This window comes from Ochlerotatus camptorhynchus, unplaced genomic scaffold (assembly GCF_037179485.1).
Source record: "Ochlerotatus camptorhynchus isolate MF236.1 unplaced genomic scaffold, CSIRO-AGI_Acam_v1.1 ptg000514l, whole genome shotgun sequence".
Classification (NCBI taxonomy): domain Eukaryota; kingdom Metazoa; phylum Arthropoda; class Insecta; order Diptera; family Culicidae; genus Ochlerotatus; species Ochlerotatus camptorhynchus.
Window position 1 is genome coordinate 298039 of NW_027040998.1, and position 6000 is coordinate 304038.

The following is a 6000-nucleotide window of genomic DNA, read 5'->3' on the forward strand; positions in this document are numbered from 1 at the left end:
TCATATAAGGGCAGCGAGTTTTGTCAAAGATCTTAAAATAGTTCGGCAAACTTCTAAGACCTTCAGGGGTCCTTGCTTCAGGTTAAGGAACTTTCTTGCATTTTGTCAGAGATCTTTCTTCAAAAAGCTCAGTGAACTTCATAGATGTCTTGGGAACTTGGTTTAATTTCAAGGAACTTTGCAGATGTTCAAAAATGTGTGTAGATCATAGGGGCCTTTCCATAAATTCAGAGATCTTCGTAGAATTAAGAGAGATGGACACAAAATTGGAATTCAGAGAACTTCGTAGAAGTTGAAGACAGTTTTTAAAACTAAATGGAGTTTTTTACAGGCATGTGCTAGGAACTTATTGTGGTGCAAAACATACTTGTACTACTCTCAAATACGGGAGCGTGTCTCTTATCTTTGGTAGGAGAAGGAGACAAAGGAGAGAGAGATTTCATATCTGTGTGAGAGCAGTTGGACTACACGGGTGTTACTCGCGCATAACACCATCGAATCTTCACTTCATGATACTCAGAATACGACTGAACGACAAGTAACGCTGCTAACCTCACGACTAGCCCACAATGGGTATGTGCTTCCAAGTTATAGTGTACCGCATACAATGTTTTTACAGGTTTCCAAGACCTCCCACCCTTCCCTCTTAGAGCATAACGTACTTACCATGTGATTTTATGGAGATGGTGCAAATATCCACGGTATTATCCTTCCTACAAGCGCAGAAGTTTTTTAGGGTATGTGAAACAAAAAATCGAAATTTTATATAATCATCAAATGTATTTCCTTTATCAAATTATGCTTCTTTTCAAATAATTGAGCTTAATGAATTGAATTTATAGGCTAAATTTAACACTATTATCAAATACGACGCGAATCTAAAATTGCGCTTTGTAATAGTTCCCAACAGACTATATAATAAGTATACACCGTTCGAAAAAGTAGTGTAAATTTCTGTTCAATATGATGCACATAAATGGAGCGTCACGTTCACATTATATATCATGTAAAGTTCTGACACATTTCATGCAATGTAGCCAATATTGTATACAAAAGCCCATCTTTGTAAACAACATTGTTAGCAAGTTGCTCGGTTGCGTGAAATGAAATACAAGTATACGTGAATGAATGTTTACATCACAATTAAAATTCAGAATTTTTATCTGTGTATATTTAATGGAAAAGTCTCAACGTAACAAAATTCCATTTAACTATCACAACTTAATAAAACTATATCCGGTTTATGCACTACATCTAAGCTATTTTTGTACAATAATTCAAACATCCAAAGAATAAATTTATATAGACTGATTTAAATATACATATACTGAACTTTACAGATAACATGAATGGTTCACTTATTAGTACCAGCAATTATGCCATTTATGAATATAAATATATCTAATCCTAAATCATTAAACAAATGTATGACATATCATAATATCATGATGATGTTCTGTTATGGAATACCAAAGACTTTACAATTTGTCAATGCATTTTGAAAAGAGTACTCCAGTTTTATGATTAATCAAAAACACAATAATGTTGGAACTACACATTATTGCATTTCATAATGCTAGAAGGTAAAGAGTAATGCCACGAAAGTATAACAAACATAATCACTGCCAATCAATTAAAAACTAATAATTATAAATTTCAACACATTTTGTTGCACCGTTAGGACTTTGGAAGGAAACCAATTTAATTTACAATGTTTTCTCCCATTTTTTCTCGTTTCTGTTCCATCGTGATCCTTTTCCGTTAATCGTGCATTTCGAAATCAATGAAATGACAAAAAAAATCATTCCATCACACAACACACAAACAACAATCCCCATCATCCGGTCATCCAAACCACATCAAAATTGCCCCCTGTTTTGCGCCTTTTGCGATTTTTGAAATTATTGGCTTTGGATACCCAGAAACAAATACTGAAAATGGACTAAACTATTCATCATCATCACAACAATCGCAACACAATCAAGACCAAGTGCGAGCAGCCGCTAGGAATCGAAATCCAGGCGGAGCGATCCAACCGCAGCCCGGCCACATGCGCGGTCGAATGATGAACAATCAGCAGATGATGAACAGCCAGGGAATGATGAACAATCAGATGCAACCGATGAACCCGAACCAGGTGATCGATCACGACGAAAACCTCAGCGACAAGGAAATCTACCCCGGATCGATGCATCAGCAGGTAATTATCATTATACTTGTTCAGTACTAGTGCTGGTTGTGAATAATTTGTACGCCCTTTGTATAAATATGATTTATCCCCTTCCATCTGGGAGAGGAACGCAATAAATTTCAATCCCTGTCGTAAATTGATTCAAACGTTCCAAACGTGTAAAAACAAACTATCGTACTTTCCGGTTGAAATCAGGAACGTGCACAGCGCGACTCGAATAGCAGCGGTATACCGGCAATTGAAATCACTAAAGAGGCTGCCACCGATGTCACCTATATTAGTGACGACAGTGAATACCAAGATGGCGCTAGTAGCGGTGGCGGAAGTGGACGTCGTCGTAGCGGCCCTCCGCCACAGCAGCAACAGGTTAGAGACCAAAACACAATCGAGCAACCTTCCGAGATTACCACCCAACTACTATGTATCGATCGAGCTTTCTCCTCCTTATACCGTATCTTTTAGTAAATGCTGTAAACAAAGTATATACTTCTTACTTCTGTCGTCTGTCTTCTCTATCGTGCAATCTCTTTTCCATACAATTCTGTTGTTTTGAGTATCTCCGTTGAGCGACTAAATTGTGCAGCATTCGAATGAAATCTTTCTATCTGCCACGTGCCGTTGTTCTCGTAATAATAATGTATGTTTTTGTTTGTGTCGTTTATTTCTTTCCGTAACTGATGCCAATCACTCAAACACATTTTATGTTTGTTTTCTTTTTCGTTTTTATTGTGCCCTGCTTCTTGATTTTCTAAATTACTTATTCTAGTAGCACCTATCATGTACGAAATATTTGATAAAACCATGCATTGAGTTCATGGTGTCTTGGTCATCGAAGACATCAATTATTAATGCTCCACGAAAAATATCATAACATCGAAAAAAATAGCCCAATTTAGAACCACTCGGGGATTTTGATTAAAATTTCCACATTCTCCGAATTGCATGAAACCTTGCATAATTGTATGTAATGAGCAATCATTCACATTTTTGCAAAAAATCAGCCAGTTTGGGTCATGTTTATTTTTTTTTTAAAAGGCGCCTTTGACATTTTTCAATAAATTGTAGCACAAAAATGTCACTTCTGATCGAAATGACCTTTGAAGCAAAGTTGTTAAGTTCCTGGGAAAATGAACAAGGTAATTTAATAAAGTAGTTTTGAGTAAAAACTCAAAAAAAGTGTTTATAACTGCAATATCTCAAAAAGTATATCTTCAATATTTATAATTTATTTATTAAATAAAGCGTATGAAAAATAAAAACATTTGAAGTATTTAAAACCCTGGATACTTGAATATTGACAACAATCGTAGAACATCAACTTTTGGTCATATGTTTAAACATCTTGTAGCTGTGCTTTTTCATGTTATTTTTGCACATATAACAATTTAGATTATTTCAAATATTGTTTCCTGATGATGATGATGATGATGATGATGATGATGATGATGATGATGATGATAATGATGATGATGATGATGATGATGATGATGATGATGATGATGATGATGATGATGTTGATGATGATGATGATGATGATGATGATGATGATATGATGATGATGATGATGATGATGATGATGATGATGATGATGATGATGATGATGATGATGTTGAACTTGATCAAGCTTAATAACCTCTGATTGTCATTACCAAGTTGCTGTATGAGGGCCAAAAACGAATGGATGGATTGATAGGATGAATTCGCCTATTTATTTCTTTGGGACAGTTGAGAATCTCCTTCCAACACTTGATCAGCCAATCGGTCAGAAAACGAGTCATCCAACAGGAAGATGCCCCAATGAATGGGGAGAAGAGCCCGCCCTTTATTTACGAAATGTTAGCAACAGGTAGTTGACATCTTCACTCTTCCCATCCAAATCGCTCCAATTGGGTGCCCTAATGGTCCCTCCTCATCCCAATTTTTTTTATATATAGTAATATTTAATATATTATACAGATAGTCAGAAGCATAACGTCTACAAAACTATGCGAATTGATTGAAATCTGTCGAAAATAAATGAGGGCTAAATTGATTATTAACATAGAAGCGAGATGGATAAGTGCATGATAAGAGAAAAGAGAGCCAAACGTATTGACATGCATAATTAGAAGTTGTCGCGATTGAATGCGTATGTTTAAATATCGTTGATCAAGTTATCAATCATATAAATTTGCATTTCATCTAGTTATGATTATTGACAATAATACTTAATATTTTGATGAAGATGGTGCTACCTATTTTACCTTTTAATGAATGATTGCCCATAAGGAGCGTTCCATTTATTAGGTCACGCTGAATTGAGGAAAAACTACCCCCTCCCCCCTTTCGTGACATTTTTCCTATACCTAATGCATTGCTTGTCACAAAAGCATTAACCCTCCCCTCTCCGCCCTTAGAGCGTGACATAATATGTGCATCACCCCTAACACACAATTATGCAGAGTTTTCTGTAAATCGAAGGAGTTAGAGTTTTTACGATTCGTCATTTGCCGTGAAATTGCTTTATGTTAAGCTCTAAACACACATCTTTCAAAAAAAAAGTAGTTTCAATTTATGTGCACATATCGTACAAGTTTACATTATAAATAGAGTAAAATTCGGAGACATTTTATGAAATGCTGACAATATAGTATGCAATCTTCCATCTTTGCAAGCAAAATTTTGGGTAAGCTACAGGTTTGCGTGAAATTAAATACAAGTTTGCCATGAATGTTCAAATCACAAGTGAAATTTAAGATTTGTTTCTGTATGGAACCAAGACTCCCGATAGAAAATTTTGATTCTAGCTTCCAATGGAAAACAAGCACCAATGATTTCAGTACGGTGTTTCTGGTAGGATAACATAGTTATAAAAAAATCAGTTTGCTGAAACAACCACCAAAGGAAATCTTAGGTAGGGGAAATGGATGTAATGTCAGCCTAAATGCCCCTATACTAGGCCCATATGTAAATTCAGCAAATCAACTAAATTTTCAATAGCGACCAAAAATATCCACTACAGCGGCGCCGGTGGTGTAGTGGTAAGCGTGAAAACCTCTCACCCCAGCAGGCCTGGGTTCAATCCCAGTCGGCGCCGCCGGGATGTTCTGAGGCATAACATCTCTGATCACGCCTTCCTTCGGGGAGTAAAGCCGTTGGTCCCCGGTTCATGAGTTGAAGGGTCGATAGGTAGGGTAGGAGCTGGTAGGGTAGGAGCTGGTAGGGTAGGAGCTGGTAGGGTAGGAGCTGGTAGGGTAGGAGCTGGTAGGGTAGGAGCTGCCTCCCTGGCGTCGGTAGCATTGGTGTTCAGCACGGAAAACTAGATCGACGGAAAACAAATCAAGGAAAAAAAAATCCACTAGTACCACTACCACTAGATAAAATTGATAATTTGAATATTTTTAGCGATGGGCCCAATCTTAGATCCAAAGGCTAACATTAGAGCCATTTCCCCTACCCCTCTTTTGTTTGGGGCTAGTTTTCAAATGTTAAAACAGGAGTCATTTTTTCATTCATTTTTTGAGCTTCAATAGTCGAGAGCGTTAAAAATTATTCTAGTCTTATATGAAAGGGGTGACCCTAAGCTTCAGTTTTGTGGGAGTTTCAAAAATACTTATTAAAAAAAATCTTGTATGGACCCCGTGTATTTCAGCGATACTGATTTATTTATAATAATCGCTATTATTCGGTTGATTCTTGCTGAATTTTAGAAAGACTGTTCATTTCATAAAGTGGACACATATTTTTAGCCACAACTATTTTATTTTTTATCTTATCTCAATTATTTCTTCGGCAAGTATGAAGTTCCCAAGAAACATTGCAAATTTTAT

At 36.4% G+C, this 6000-nt stretch overlaps 1 pseudogene; it reads left to right on the forward strand.

Moving 5' to 3' along the window:
* The window catches only part of LOC135712903 (uncharacterized), a 171256-nt pseudogene extending 168699 nt beyond the window's left edge, over positions 1-2557 (forward strand).
* The last annotated feature ends 3443 nt before the right edge of the window (positions 2558-6000 follow it).